Source organism: Chelonoidis abingdonii, chromosome 17 (assembly GCF_003597395.2).
Source record: "Chelonoidis abingdonii isolate Lonesome George chromosome 17, CheloAbing_2.0, whole genome shotgun sequence".
Taxonomy (NCBI): Eukaryota; Metazoa; Chordata; order Testudines; family Testudinidae; genus Chelonoidis; species Chelonoidis abingdonii.
In genome coordinates, this window is record NC_133785.1 from 7,491,134 (window position 1) to 7,505,247 (window position 14,114).

At 54.2% G+C, this 14,114-nt stretch overlaps 1 protein-coding gene across 4 annotated transcripts in view; it reads left to right on the plus strand.

The window, feature by feature from the left end:
* Window positions 1-14,114, plus strand: part of SPTBN2 (spectrin beta, non-erythrocytic 2) — a 56,980-nt gene that overhangs the window by 2,653 nt on the left and 40,213 nt on the right. The window contains exon 1 of one of the 4 annotated variants that reach the window (XM_032798669.1): window positions 1,578-1,706. The exons of the other annotated variants lie outside the window; for them this stretch is intronic. The gene's annotated coding sequence lies outside the window, so the exon portion shown is untranslated. Of the gene's footprint in view, window positions 1-1,577; window positions 1,707-14,114 lie in introns of those variants that run through there. 4 annotated transcript variants of the gene reach the window in all.

Genomic DNA, 14,114 nt, shown 5'->3' on the forward strand with positions numbered 1-14,114 from the left:
TCCTTGCCTAGCATTGAGATACCAGGAGGTAGGAGCGTGGGGTCTGTTTATAGACTCTCACTCAGCACTCAGGTGCAGCTGCCTCTAGGGTGGTTAATTCCCACAGTGAGGAGTCCCTTCAAATAGACTTTATAGTGAAAAGTCCTTCTAACATGTAAGATATGGTGCGAAGCACCATTAAACACAGGTTTGCATTCCGAACATCTCCAGGTGCATCAGTTGCAAGGGATCTTTTATCCTCTGTGTCCCACAGCCATGGGGATGCAGAGAATAGCCAGCATGCACTCAACTCCATTCTTACACTGGGGTGTGGGGCTAGGAGCCCTATTGCTAGATGCTCCCTTCAAGGGGAGTGGAAGTTTTAGGGGGCCATTTGCACCTACCTTAAGCCCCCTTTTGTGGTGTGCAGCTGAGGACACCCATTGCATACACGCAGGGGTTCTCAAACTTCATTGCACTGCGACTCCCTTCTGACAACAGAAATTACTACATTACCCCAGGAGAGGGGACTGAAGCATGAGCCTGTCCAAGTCCAGCCTCCCTAGGTGAGGTTGGGGGCAAAGTCAAAGCCCAAGGGCGTCAGCCCCAGGCAGGGGGCCTGTAACCTGAGCCCTGATACCCAGGGCTGACGATTTCAAGCTTTGGCCCTGGGTGGTGGGGCTTGGACTTCTGCCCCAGGCAGTGGGGCTCAGGCTTCAGCTCGGACCCTCAAGTCTAATGCCAGCCCTGGCGACCCCATTAAAACAGGTTTGCGGCCCACTTTGTGGTCCTGCCCCACAGTTTGAGAAGTGCTGGCGTATAGAGAGCCATGTGCTTGGGGAGGGGACATTCTGAGTCGGTACTATAATACTATGGTGCTAGGGGGTGAGCTGGCTGTGACTGTGGCCTTTAGGTAGGTGTAGGAGACCATAGTGAGGGCTCTGAGGAGGTTGGCTGGAGCAAGGATCCATTTAGGATCATTACAGATACCGAGGGTGTCACTGCCCCTGGGACCCTCCCCTTTCACCCTTGTCCTAAACAGCTGTATAGCATTACTGGACATGGATAAAAAGCCCCTCTCCCCATCCCAGAGGCAGCTGCATCTAGGTCTGGGATGAAAGATTCCTGTATAAACAGCCCCTGCTTCCACTCCAGAGGTGGCTTAATCTCAGCACTGGGGCAATGGATCTCTCTATAAATAACCCCCACCCCTACCCCTGGGGGAGCTGCAGCTCAGTGCCAGGCAAGGGATTCCTGTATAAACAGCCCCCCACCCCCACCCTAGAGGTGGCTGCATCCGGGTGCTGGATGAGCACCACATGGCTTTTACCCATCCTTGTCTAGGCCCCAATGTCCAGCCTTCCTTCCCCGCTCCCTCCCATTGTGCAGCTGGGAAAAGCCCCTTTCTTTTGTCCTCTCCCCGCCCGCCCGGCCCCCCTCTCGCGGTAGTGGCAGGACCAGCTGGCGGGCTGGGGCGGGCGGGCGGACAGAATCCTGCGGCAGCCCCGGTGGGCGCCAGAGGATGCTATTGTGATTTTTTCCCCCTGCCGGCTCCCTATTGCGGGTGACGCGCGCTCACACACGCAGATCCACGCGCTCACGGCACCGCAGCCAGCAGCCACAGCCAGCCCTTCCCCGTCGGTGCCCGCGTGGTGCTGGGGGTCTCCCTGGCTGTGGGATCTGGACGCGGGCGAGGGGCAGGAGCCCTGGGTGTCCCCCGGAGGGAGGTGAGCCGGGCTCCTGGGAGATGGAGCGGCTTGTTATTGTCTCTGCATCTCTGGCAGCAGGAGGAAGAGAGAGGTTCCCAGCTGCTCCCGGCGCTTGGGGGCGGGGAAGAGAGCCGGGCTGGGGATACCCAGGTGGGGCAGGGATGGGGGGCACCCAGATGTAGGCACCTGGAAGGTGAGGGGCGTGTAGGATAGAGCCGGTCTCTGCGCCTCACGAGAGGCTGGGCTGTGGGGGAGGGAGAGGCAGGCCAGCATGCTCCTTGGGGCATGGCTGGGGGAGCAGCTGGGCTGAGTTGCCGGGTGCGCGTGTGCATTGAGCTGGGTTCCCTCCGGTGTGTGCATGGCTCTTTGTGTGTCTCTGGGTGCCTTTGTTTGGCAATAGCTCTCTGTGTTTGTACCTCCGTGTATCTGGGGGATGTACCTGTCTCCTTATTTGGTGGGGTATGTGTCTCTTCATGCATGCATGCATATCTGGCTATGAGTGTTTGTATGTGTGTGGATGTGGAGCTGGCTGTGTATGCAGCTCTGCTGGGGTGTTTCACAGTGTGCGTACATAGATTTGTGTCTCTGTCCCTGCCTAGCTGTATTGATATGTGCCTCTGTCTCTACGGGTAGGCTGGTTTTTGGCCGTGCTATGCTGCAGCACTGAGCGCCCATTGCCAACACTGGGAGCTGCTGGGTCCAAGCTCTTTTGGAAATCTGGCCACCTGAATCAGGAACTGAAATTTGCACTCTGGGACAGAACTGCAAGCCCCTGTTTTGAAATGTTTGGGGTGTGTGTGTGTGCATGCAAGATGGCTCTGCCAGCTAGTGCCACATGACAGGGACCTGCGCTGCATTTAGGGGCCGGGTTGTGCTGGCTAATGGGTCAACAGTGGGATCTGAGTTTTATGCAGAAAGAATTGATGCAAATGGTGCGATGGGAACAGTCTGGAGTCTCTTGGGTGCTGAATCCAGATCATCGGACCTGCCTGGGACTGAATGGTTCAAAGCCTTCATGGTGGCATTAGCCAAGTGCAGGTGCCACTGTGCTAATGCAGAGAACATGGGGTAAAGAGTGAGGCTGGCAATTCACCCCAGAGGTGCTGGGCTGGGTGGCACCAACCCATTCCTGAATGTAGGGATGCAAGCTATTGTATTTGGGTCACAGAGCCAGGGGAGCAGAGCCAATACAGTACTGGGAGTGGTTTGCAGGAAGGGGAGTGGGAGTTCAGTAGGGGGGCACTTTTCTCTGTCAGTGCTGACCCCAGTGCCCCAGAACACCGCTAGGGGGCACTGTACTGCAGGGGACAGGATTGGGACTCAGTAAGGGATGCTTGCCCCTTGGAGTCAGTGCTGGCTCCAGTGCCTTGCTGCAGTGATGGGGGGAGGGGGGTGCTGTGCAGTGGTGTAGAGGCTAAATAGGTGGTGCTTTTCTTTGATAGTATTGACACCAGTGCCCCAGTACAGCAGTAGGGGGCCTATGTTGGGGTGGGGTAAGGCTTGGGCTACTGCAGGGGAGTGGGAGCAGCTGTATAACTAGACCCATCTGCTCTCTACTTTCACTCCCTCCCCTCCTGCCCTCTGTCTGCGGAATGAGGGAGCAGAAGACCCTAAGGGTTTTGAGATCAGAGGTTATGGGGAGTAGGGAGTGGGCCTGCTTGGGGAGAGGGTTCAAAAGTCACAGGGGAGGGGTGGCTAAAGATGAATGGGGGGGGGAAGTGGAGCAAAAAGAGGACATTGTGTGGGAGTGAGGGGGCTGGTAAGAGATGCTGGTCTCAGGGTTAAAGAACCCACGTCACAGGCAGCTGCATCTCAGTGCAAGGTGAGGCAATGCACCACCCCAGAGATGGCTGCGTCTCAGATCTGTGTGAGGGATCATCGGTACTATTAAAGTAGTACCCAGCATCCCCAGCTGAGATCAAAGCCCTTCGTTGTGCCAGGTGCAGTAGATCAACAGTGGAAGTCCCTGCCTTGAAAAGCATACAATCTAAACAGACCGAGGATGAGAGGAGAAACTGAGGTACAGAGTGTGCAGTACTTGGGATAACAGATCCACTGCTATATTTATACTACAAAACTATACAGCAGGGCTATGGAAGAGCCTGGAATAGAACCCAGGAGTCCTGACCCTTTCCAGCTACTCTGGCTTTAAGCCATTAGGCCCCACTCCTCTCCCAGAGCTGGGGAACCTAGAAGTCCTGGCTCTCAGGCCAGTGCTCTAGCCACTGACCCATGCTCCCTCCCCTACAAACATCCTCCTTGATGTCTCTTTATCCAGCACAGAGGGGCCTAATTCCTGTCTCCCCTCATTTGTTTCTGGGAAGGCTGGTCCCTGAGTACCAGTGCCAACAATGGCAGTGCTGATTGGATTTTGCAGGAACATTTGCTGGCGTAATTACCTCAGTCAGGCATTGGCGTCGGGTGTGGGGGGAGGATGCCATTATTGGGGAGGTGGCCTGGCTGCTGTCAGGGAGTCGGGCTATTTATCTTGTGGCCTTAAGAGTATAAGCCTCCTTGGGGGCTGTGCAGCTAAGAATAAGACGCCCAATCAGCAGCATAATCTGGGGATGATCTGCTGTGAGATGCTGGCCTTTGGCATGGGTCCTCTGTGTGGGCAGGTGGGGCTTCCGCAATATGGCACTGGAACCTGTACGGTCAGGGCCAGTTGCTCGCTAGGCTAGGCCTGTGGGGGAGGCTGAGCCCAGCCGGGCAGTGCTGGGGGCTCCCTTCAGAGGCTTGTTAGGCTGAGGCCTGTGTGGGAGGCTGAGTCCAGTGGGGTGGCACTGGGGGTTCCCCTCAGACACTCGCCAGGCCAGGCCCATGGGGGAGGCTGGGCCCAGCTGGGCAGTGCTGGGGATTCCTCCCAGACACTAGCTAGGCCAGGGCCTGAGAGGGAGATTGGACCAAGCCAGGTGGGCAGCACCAGAGGTTCCCCCCAGACACTCGCCAGGCCGGAGCCCATTGGGGAGGCTGGTCCCAACTGGGGAGTGTCAGGGGTTCCCCCCAGACACTTGCCAGGCTGGAGCCCGTTGGGGAGGCTGGACCCACCTGGGCAGCGCCAGGGGTTCCCCCCAGACACTCGCTAGACCAGGGCCTGTTGGGGAGGCTGGACCCAGCTGGGCAGCGCCAGGGGTTCCCCCCAGACACTCGCTAGACCAGGGCCTGTTGGGGAGGCTGGACCCAGCTGGGCAGCGCCAGGGGTTCCCCCCAGACACTTGCTAGGCTGAAGCCCATTGGGGAGGCTGGGCCCAGCTGGGCAGCACCAGGGGTTCCCCCCAGACACTCGGTAGACTAGAGCCCATTGGGGAGGCTGGACCCAGCTGGGCAGCGCCAGGGGTTACCCCAGACACTCGCTAGACCAGGGCCTGTTGGGGAGGCTGGACCCAGCTGGGCAGTGCCAGGGGTTCCCCCCAGACACTCGGTAGGCTAAGGCCTGTTGGGGAGGCTGGGCCCAGCTGGGCAGCGCCAGGGGTTCCCCCCAGACACTCGCTAGACCAGGACCTGTTGGGGAGGCTGGACCCAGCTGGGCAGCGCCAGGGATTCCCTCCACACACTCGGTAGGGTGGAGCCTGTTGGGGAGGCTGGGCCCAGCTGGGCAGCGCCAGGGGTTTCCCCCCAAACACTCGGTAGGCTGGGGCCCACTGGGGAGGCTGGGCTCAGCTGGGCAGCTCTGGGGGTTTCCCTCAGACACTTTCTAGGCCGGGGCCCGCAGAGGAGGCTGGGCACAGGAGGTGGCGGGGTATTACCTCATGCCCTGTCCCTGGTTTCCTCTCTGTGGCCTTGTGGTAGCCCAGGGTCCAGACCTCTCGGCTCATGGAGAGAGGAAGCAGCCCAGAGCCGCACTCATCCTCAGGGTCCCTTTCACTCTGTCTCATCTCCTCCCTCTGTGACTTACACCCCTCTTATCCGCTCCTCGTTGCCCAGCTCTCCCAGTTAGGTCCCCCTCTCCTGAGGGGTTCCTAACATTGGGGTCACCCTGCCAACCAGGGGAGGCTTCCTTGTCAGCTGCCTGTGCCCCAAAATCCCCATTGTCCCCAATTCTGGATCATTCCCAAATCTGCAACAGCCTAATCCCCCAAATCTACATCACCCCTGAACCCAATTGCCCCAAATTCCCATTACTACCTATCTCAAATCACCTCAGTCCTCAAAATCCCCTTTGTAGCATCCCAAATTGCCCTAGTCCCTTATTACCCCAAGATCAATGTCACCCCAATGCCCAAAATCCACTCATCTCAAAACCACATCACCACATCCCTCAAATCCCAATTGCCCCACATCTACATCACCGCCAGTCTAAATCCCTTTCATCCCTCTGATCCCAATCACCCCCAAATATGCAATTATCCAAATACACATTGTTCCAATCCCCCAATCACCCGACCTCGCAAAATCCATTACCCCAATTGCCCCAAATTCTCCATCACTCCAAATTGTCACCCAGTTTCCAGTCACCTCAATCTCACTATCTGTTTTACCCACCCCAGTTGCCACACTGAATCTGTTTGTGCTGTCGCTCTCACCTGGCCATCATGTAAATCTGTGCATGTATTGCCCTTGTGCTGGAGATAATTTGCATGTTGGCTGTCACACTAGCCAGTCCCTAGTCCCGGCACTTATGGCAGAGAGAATGTCTGTGGGATTGCACTAACTCACCCCTCATGTGAATGGGAACCTGTGTGTGTGTGACGGTATTAACCCAATCCTTGTGTCAATGGGAATCCATGATGGCACTAACCAACCGCTAGTGTCAGTAGGAATTTGTGTGGGCAGTTGCACTAATCCAGCCCTCATGTTGGAGTGATCTTGTATGTGATTGTACAAACCTGTCCATGCAGTTGCCTCCCCACTGCTGAGCAGCAAAAGTGGCATCACTCAGTCACCTGCCACCATCCCCTAGCTCTCCTGCATGGCTGTCATTTGTCTGTGGCCCATATGCACCTGTAGAGGGTGCCATCTCTGTGGGAGCAGCTGTTGGTGGTGTTAGATGGGAGTTGGGCTGGGATGTCCATGGGCTCCAATGCTCTCCTGCCAGTGTTCCACTGACTCCTGCCACGTCAGCTAGGATGGCCATTTGACATGGATTTGGTGCCATGTTGCTGGTGTCTTTCTGCATCTAGAGGTTCAGCAGCCCTGTGACTCCAGTTTCACCCAGGGCATGCTGGCTGGCCATATTGGCACCCTGCAGAGCTGGGCTAATGCCTCCCACTGCACTGGGCAACCCTCCCCTGCCCTCACCACTTGGCACCAGGGATGTTCTAGGCTTTGTATCATGTAATCCTGTGCCCTTGCTCAGCTGTGCACACTGCTTTACAAACACTAACCTTGCATGCCCTCCCAGCTTCTGTTGTGGAAATTAGGGGGAAACCGAGGCACTGAGTGAGTGAGTAAAATAGCTGAGATTAGAACTTGGGAGTCCTGGCTTTTACCCCTCCTTCTCTAACCTCTAGACCCTACTCCCCTCTCAGAGCCAAGGACAGAATCCAGGAATCCTCGCTACTTCAAGGGACAGGGAGAGAAGCCAGCATTCCTGACTCCAGAGCCCACATTCCTATAACCACTAGACCCCACTCCCTTTCTGTTAGGGCATACTTGTCAGCTAATACTTCAGTATAAAGCAGGTGGAGCTACGGTTATGTAGGTGGTGGTAGATGCATGTATGAAGCATTTCACAGCATGGCTGTGCATATGCAGTGTGATTAGGCAGCAAGAAATATACATGCAGTGGGGAAGGGTGGTTTAGTGGGGCGGGCACTTGAGTGGGATGCAGGATACCTGGATTCTATTCCTAAATCTGCCACTGATTCCTTGGATGAGTCGTATCAGTTGCCCCAGTTGTGAAATAGGGCTGATGGTTCCCTGCCTCATAAAGCTAAGATCCATCTATTGTGAGGCACTTGGATACTATGGTGACAGGGAGAGCGTAAGCTCTTTGTAGCAGAGCATTTTCATTTACCATATGTCTGTACATCACCTGTCATAGTGGGGCCCTGAGCCCAGTCATCTCTAGGAGTTACCTCAATGCACCAATAATATTATATCCCCAAAGAGAACATTAAAAGAACTACGTTAAGGTTTTAAAATATGACCTCAAAAGTGCAACCTTAATTTGCCCCACCTTGTGTTTATGCATTATGATACAGTCCTTAATTACGTGATCACGTTGTTTTTTTCCATAGGACCCCTGTCTCATTCAGTGCACAGGACAGACAGTAACATAACTAGGTGTGGCGTCATGCATTATTCACTGCACACTATTCAAACCCTGCACTTAATATAGAATTAGTAATTTCCCCCTGGGCTTTTCTGTGTTGCTCTCACTGAGTGCTTTACAGATGTGGATGAATTTATTTTTGCAACATTCCTATGAGATGGCTTAGTGGTTTATCCCCATTTTACAGATGGGAAACAGAGATTAAGGCCAAAAGGGTCAGTTAATTTTGGGTGCCCAGTATGAGATGCATGGGGCCTTCTGTTTCAGAGAATTTAGGATTACATGGCACTTTATACGGTCAGGGCACAGCTCTCCTTGACTTCAGTTGCAGTTGTGAGCGCTCAGAACTTCTGCAAATCAGAACCCAAGATCTCAAATGGAGCGCTCAGAAAATGAGGCCCACACAGTTAGTGCCCACCTGTGAAAAGTTTGATATAAGTGATTTGCCCAGCATCACACAGGAACTTTGTGACAGAGTCCAGTTTTATAGGACAGCATTCAGCTGCCTTAACCATGCCAGACCTTCCTTTCTCTTCCTGCAATCCCCAGCCTCATTCACTGCCCACCTTCCAGCTTCTGCAACAAATGAAGCAGGAGTCTGACAATAGCCTTCTTCATTACCCTACCTTGATTCATGTCCAGGACATGTCTGTTCTGTACACTGACAAAGCGGGGGTCCTGTGAAAAAATAGTATGTGATCATGTAATTAAAGACTATATCGTAATGGATATGAACGGGGTCAAACTGAGGTTGCACAGGCAAAAAATGTCAGCATGAGGAACCATACTCATCCCCCAGTTTGGATCATCAGCAGGGCTGTGACCTTTACTTCTCTACCACTTGAGCTAATAGCATAACAGGTAGGAGTTGTAGGCTATTATCCTCTGTGGATTAGGCTCTAGAAGGGGTAAGGTACGTATTTTGCAAGTGGATTTCACAACTATTTGCTGTCAGCAGAGGAATGCAGAGACTCAGGATTCCTGGGTTCAGTTCTAGGTTTTGTAGGGGACATTCGCTAGTGGTTACAGACCATTCTGCCCATTTCACCCTGCTTCCTAACTCCCCCAGTTGTCTCCCACTCCTGTCTCCCTGTATGTAGCTCTGTCGCCAGCCCCTTCTGCTCTTCCTCCATCGTGGGTATGCCTGCCCCTCTCCCACCCCCATGCTCCCTACCCAGCTCCTGCCCCCATCATCTTCCCTCTGTCCCTGTCTCCCCACCATCTCTTCCCCACACCTATTCTGCTCCCCTCTGCACTCTAGTGAGGCTACATCCTTCTGCTTCTCCAGCAGGAGGGAGCAATGAGAGCACAGGAGAGACCATTTCTCTGCTCTCACTTCTGATGTGAAGGTCTGGAGCATGCTCAGCGCAGTGGAATCTTTAGAAAATTTAGCTGCCAAACTTCAACAAGTCTCTGCTTAGCAAGTGAAAACTTAATTATTTTTTCCCCTGAGGCTCATAAATAGGCCAGATTTGGGTGGATCTTCATGGAAACAGCAAAAGGCATCTTCCTGACCCCAGAGAGGTCCCCCTACCAAATTTCAACTCCCTGCTCCAATGCATTGAGGCCCTAGAGCAGGGGTAATCAATTATTTTTTGGCAAGTTCAAAATTTCTTGGTCAAGGTATTGTCAAGGTCCAGTCTCCCGAGAAAATAATACAAAGACAATAACAATACTGATAATAATAAGTTCATAAAAAGATATCACGGTCCTTTCAAAAGCATCTGGGGGTCCAGATTTGGCCCGTGGTTCACCTATTGACTACCCCTGCCCTAGAGCTTCTCAACAAAATGGATCTGAGATTTTTTTTTAACATGGGCAAAATAGTTGTTTCCCTAGTTTCATCTTTGGAAACAGCTGAACCATTTTTGCTGAAACTTCACAGAAAGTTTCAGCCTGAGGCAGAGTCCTGGCTTGGGAAATTTCAGACTGAACAACTGAAGTTTGGCAAAATTATAAACAACAAAAACAGGATCTTTTAATGGCAACCTTACTTATACTTACTTAATCAGTGGTTTTCAAGCTTTTTAGGCTGTGTACCCCATTCCAAATAAGGTAGTCTACCATACCACCACATCTGAGATAGGCAGAGGTGACAGTTGGCGGGGGGTGGGTAACAGGCAGGGTCATGTGCCCCCCACCCCACATTTCTGCCTTTCATTTAGCAACAGCTTCTAGAGGTTTTCCAATTGTGGGGTGCACCCCCTTCAGAACATTTGGGGAGGCGAACAGTGACACCAAACGGCTCAGGCCAGCCCCGCACGGCACCTCCACCCCCTGACTCACCTTAGCGGGCCACCCACTTTGAAAACCTCTGATTCTGAGTTGCACAGCAGAAAGGAAACGTACAGCAATGCGGCTGCTGTTTTAATTGAAAGGAGATTAAACGCTGATTAGATTGCTAAGGCTTACTAAATAAAATGCATTGTCTGCCATTACAGGATTTTTCTTGTGTAACCCTTACAAGAGCTTGCGTACCCCAGATTGAAAACCACTGGGTGGTGCTACCAGCTCTGTGTATAACCGGCAGTTAACACTGAGCTCCTGGGGTACCTGGGCCCTGAATTGCCCTGCCCTCACCCCCCAGAGATGTGTGGGCTGGACGGGGATTCTTTGTGAGCATTTTCCTGACTCTCCGTTTGATCTGTAGGCCGGAGTGATGCCCATGGAAGGAATCCAGCTGTCGGAACAGAAACCACGGAGCTGAGCAATCCTAACCACGTGGCACTGTGGCAAGACACCCAGCTCAGCAGCAGCAGGTGGCCTTTAGCATTCATAGGGTGTGAATGTTGGCCAGAAAACTGGGCTGGGAGTCAGGACTCCTGGGTTGTACTCCCAGCTGTGGGAAGGAAATGGGGTCTAACAGTTAGAGAAGTGGGGCTGAGAGTGAGAACTGCTCGGGTCTAAGGCCTGGCTCTGGGCTGGGACCTGGGTCTAGTGGCCTAGAGAGGGGGGAGGCTGACAGTCAAGACTCTTGGTTTCTATTCCTGGCTCTTCTCTTGACCTTGAGCTAACCCCTTCCCCTTTCAGTGCCTCTGTCTCTCCTCCTATCCCTTATCTCTTTAGATTTTAAGCTCTTTGGGGCAGGGATTGTCTCTATGTATCCTGCCAGAATGGGGGGGCTGATCTTGGTCAGGCTGTGTATTGCACTCGGTGCAACGGGACCCTGATCTCAGTCTGTGCACTGCCTCACACGATGGGGCCCTGATCTTGGTTAGGGTCTGGATATACAGGGCATCTGATACCATGGTGATGGGCCATACCTAAGAACCAGAGTGGACAAAACCATATGAGGAGCTGTCCCGGGATCCACTGCTGTGTGAATTCCCCCCAGTTCTTGGGCTTGTGGGCCCAGAGCTGCATGTGGGGTGCCAGTGGAGTAGGGGGATAGAGTGGAGTGTTGCTCTCCCCGTTCTGGTATGGGATGCCTCTGGGACTCAGGGCTGGATCTCCTCAGATGTTTATTGCTTTTAGCTGCTCTTAGCAATTGGGGCTGGGTGGGGAGTGTAGGGCACCAGAAGGGAGATGCAGAGGCTGGTTCTATTAGGAGGCCCAGCAGACTGAGATGAAAATATGCACAGTTCCAGGCGTTGCTGTGTTGATACAGCCATGGGTCTAGCTCTCAATCACTCTGAGCAAGAGCAGGACAGGAACCAAGATGGTGCCCATGCCCCCCCACAACTTGGCAACAGCGTCAACAAAGGGCGCCAAGCGTCCTGGGGAAGGGGGATGATAGATGGGCCCTGTCAGCAGGCATCAGGCGAGGCAGGTTAGACACAGAACAGGGCAGAGACTGGTGGAGGCTGGAGAAGGGAGAATCCAGCCCAAGGCTTGAACGACTCAGAGCAGCCCCCTCGAGGGCTCCCTTCAGTGCTTCAGTGCCCCTTAGAGCCCTTTGTAGGTACCCATTCATTAATGACAACCCTCTGTGATCAGGAGTAGACTGGTGGTGTTATCCCTCATAGAAAGATAGTGAACACTGAGGTGCCTAAGGAAACCCAGTGACCTGGGGCAAAACCCAGGTGGCCTGGTTGTCACCACTAGCCCACACTCTTCTGCCACAGCCAGGGATAGAACCCAGGAGTCCTAACCCCAGTCACCCTGTGCTAAACCACTAGAGCCCACTTCCCTGCCAGAACTGTGACAGGACCCAGGAGTTCTGACTCCCAGCCCCCCGGCTCTGACCCCTAGATCCCCTCCCACCCTTCCAGAAGAATAGGACTGTGTCTTTGGGGGCGGAGGCAGAGACAGAGAAGCTGGAACAATTTTTATAGGGGGGTTGCTCCTGATGGAAACCCTGTTTTTGGTGTTTTGTTATCACCACTTCAAGCCAGAGGGAGTGACAGCACTCCCAGCAGCCCTAGTTCCAGCACCAGTGGGCTGACCAATGGGTTGTCAGGGTTCAGTTTTGGGCAGGAGGTCCCCATGGTCCCAAGGGCCATCATTTGGCTAGGGGAGCCTGCTTGTTACCAGATGCCAGCCTCTAATAGCATTGAGCCCAGCACAATGGGTCTCGCTCCCTAATGCCAGTGACTACTGACGGCCCCAGCCAGGCGTGACATGGACGGGATGTGTGTGCTAGCCTAGCCTGCATTGTTCTAATGCAATTACAGCCACTGCCATAGAGACGCAGGCAGACTGTGCTCCCAGCCTGTCTCTGGGGCCCTGCTGTGAGCCTAGAGCACCGGGGAGTGCATGAAATGGCTGGGGAAACATGGGGCCTGTAATTGGCTTCATATCAGTGCAGTCATGAAGCCTGGATGTTTCGTTACCTTGCCTAGAAATACAGGTCGTGCCCACACTGCTTCTCCTGAAAGACTATGGCCAGTGGACGAGCTAGCCAAGAGCAGCATGGTCCAGTGGGTAAGGCACCGCATGGGGAGCCAGGACACTTGGGTTCTCTTTCTGCCTCTGCTATTGACCTGCTGTGTGATCTTGGACAAGTCTCTTCCCCTCTCAGTACCTCTGTTTCCCCTCCCATCCTTTGTTTATTTAGCTTATGAGCTCTTGGGGCAGGGACTGTGTCTGTGCAGTGCCTGCTGTGACAGGGCTCTGGTCTCAGACCCAGATTTGGCTGGGAGCCAGAACTCCTGAGTTTTATTCCTGGTTGTAGGAGGGTAGTTGTGTCTATTGGTTAGAGCAGAGGACTGGGAGCCAAGACTCCTGGGTTCTATCTCCAGCTTTGAGAGGGGAGTTGGGTCTTGTGGATTACAGCGGGTGTGGGGCTGGGAGCAGGACTCCTGGGTTCTATCCCTGTGTCTGGGAGAGAAGTGGGCTCTAGCAGCTAGAGAACAGCCCCTTTATGGTTCTGGAGTTCCAGCCCTCCTGTAGTCACTGCTCATCTCCGAATCAGCAGCTTGAGAGTTCAGATGCTGTTTGGCTCAGTCTCTCTTGCTTCTGTCCTCCAGGCTCAGTCCAGTGCTAAACCCTCTTACCCTGGCTGATGGGGGTGGTGAGTGGGTCAGGAGTATCACAGCCCATGTGGGTATGGGGCCTCTCTTGTAGCTGGGAGCACAGATCAGTCAAGGGACCTGCAATGAGCCCGGTGAGGGATTGGCTCTGTCGGCACGGCCGGGGCACCCAGAGCCTGAGGGTGAGCCCTTGAGTCCTGGGGCAGGGCTATCTACTGCCATGCCCCAAGGGTGGATATGGCCTCCTGATTCAGTGGGTGCACTATACTAAAGGCCGAGAGGGCAGCACCTGTCACCATACACTGCAACCCTAATACTAGCGAGGCGGGGTGGGGGCTGGAGAGTGAGACCGCTCCGTACTAACCCCACAGCAGCAGCTCCTGTCCTGCAGGGCTGGGCTCTGAGCATTGTGTTCTGGTGCGTTGAATCGCAGCGCCACTCACTCAGATTTGGCACAGTCGCCTCTTTCTGTGTGGGGGAGGGGGCAGCAGGAGTCCCGTCCCCCAACCTGGCTGCCTCCATCCAGGGGAAGGGTGACCAAGGAGAGACTGTTTGCCTTTGGTGGGTCCCAAGGTGGTGGTGGAGGTGTGGCCCTGGGGAAGGGACATGGCTGCAGTCCCTATGCCCAGAAGCACCGATAGCTCAGGCTGTGTGTGGAGTGGACAGGGTGAGACCCACTGAGGAGTGGGCTGCCCTGGGTGCTAGGGGGTTAGATTGCACTGAGAGTGTGGGGTCACCCTGCTGAAGGGAGGGGGAAGCATTCCTTGCCAGTCTGGGGCCCCGGGGGCTGATGCCAGATGC